Source organism: Chinchilla lanigera, unplaced genomic scaffold, assembly GCF_000276665.1.
Source record: "Chinchilla lanigera isolate Chin_1 unplaced genomic scaffold, ChiLan1.0 scaffold00056, whole genome shotgun sequence".
In the NCBI taxonomy this organism is placed as follows: Eukaryota; Metazoa; Chordata; class Mammalia; order Rodentia; family Chinchillidae; genus Chinchilla; species Chinchilla lanigera.
In genome coordinates, this window is record NW_004955457.1 from 10256338 (window position 1) to 10258267 (window position 1930).

The following is a 1930-nucleotide window of genomic DNA, read 5'->3' on the forward strand; positions in this document are numbered from 1 at the left end:
AATGAATTGCAATAGCACAGTTGAAACAGAAATGACTGATTCAAGGAGAAAACCTTCAGACCCAGAAACATAACACAGGGGAAGGACTCTGCTCAATAAACATTTTTTTTTTTTTTTTTTTTCGCTAAGAGAAAAAGATGGCAGGAAGTACACCGTCTGGAGACCTCACTGAGAACAATCAGCAAACACTTCATTCTTATGTATGAAAGTACGTAATAAGGTGACAAAATGGTCTCAAATACCAGCATCCACATGAAGAGAAGCCTAAATATTATACAAACCACAGCGCCCAGCCCACACAAGTGTTTTTATTCAACTTACACTGTTTTGTCTTGTTTTGTTTTGTTTTGTACTGGGGATCAAACCCAGGGTCACTCTACCACTGAGATACATCTCCAGTCCTTTTTATTTTATTTATTTATTTATTCATTTATTTATTTATTTATTTTTATTCTGAGCTAGTGTCTAGCTGAGTTGCCCAGGGTGGCCTCCAATTTGCAATCCTCCTACTTCAACTTCTTACGTAGCTAGATTTACAGTCAGGTACCATCAACCTGGCTTGATTTGAAGAATATTTTAAAGGTGAGAAATTTTGTATGGATATCTAGCTTTCGAGCTCCTCTTCAAAAAAGAAAAGTATGCAATATGTCAAATGTGGGCCTAGCCAGGTGTGATGGTGCAAGACAATAGAAAATTTAACTTAGCAGCTTGTCTCAAAATAGAAAAGGGCTTGGGATATAGCTCAGTGCAAAGGCCCTGAGTTTAATCCCTGGTAGCAAAACAAGAAAACATGGGCCTACATTCCAGAATGACAGGAATCAACTAGATCTGATCCACACTGCTGCACACACGCACACATAAACATACACACACACACACACACAAAGACTAGTGCAACCTCCACTTGGCTAGTCCCCACCAGTCCTTATTGCTTTCTTGCAGCCAGTCTCATTCAGTGACCTTGATTTCTCTACTCAGCAGGACAGGTTATTGAATTGGAAACCTCTGGCCACCTGCTTCAAATATGAGTATCTCAAGAGATTCCTCTCACTGATGATAACTACCTAAAGTGCAGGCTGAGAATAGAGAGAGAGATCCCTTCTTTGGGGCTACCTTTTGGAGACAAACCTGATTATAAAACAATACAATTGCCCAGTTGTATCAAAATAATTGAAGATTCTTTCAAAAGTTACTGAAAGCTAAAATCTCTACAATTGATTATTCTTCAGGTCAAGTGCATCTAGTAACATTCAATAAAGCAGTAATGTGTCTGAAATGCAAACTGAGGAATTAGCATTTTCTGAGATCAGCACAGCTAGACTGCTATCACAGCTAGGGAATGCTAAAACACCTACAACAATATGGGAGTCATCTGAGTACTTAGACTTTCAAGATGAAGACAAACACACACAACTGAACCCAGAGAGTGCATTTTAATGCCTATAAGCTTTTCAGTGTCTGCAAAGATCAGAGAAGTTGGTTTGTACAAGTTAGTAAGAAAAAATAAAATACTCGGAGATACATAAATCATAGCAGGTTACACCCTAGAAATAAAATTTGAGATATTTAAATATAATGACTAGTTGGGTAGTGGAACAAAACATCATTAGAGGATGACATGTAGAAATAAGTAGAAATTATTTGAAACTCATGTTTCAAACACTGGTAATTTTTAGAAATGTATTTAATGATGAAAACAGCATCTATTTGTTAAGTACTGTCCTCCAAGGTTTAAAAAGGCAAGAAAAAATTCATTTAATGTTTATTCTGCAGGTTATACAACTTTTAATCTTTTACAATTCCTCAGTTTTGAGATAACTATCAAAAAGATCAGGGGCTGGGGATTTAGCTCAGCGGCAAAGCGCCTGCCTGGCAAGCGCAAGGTCGTGAGTTCGGTTCCCGGTACCGGAGAAAAAAAAACCAAAAAAAA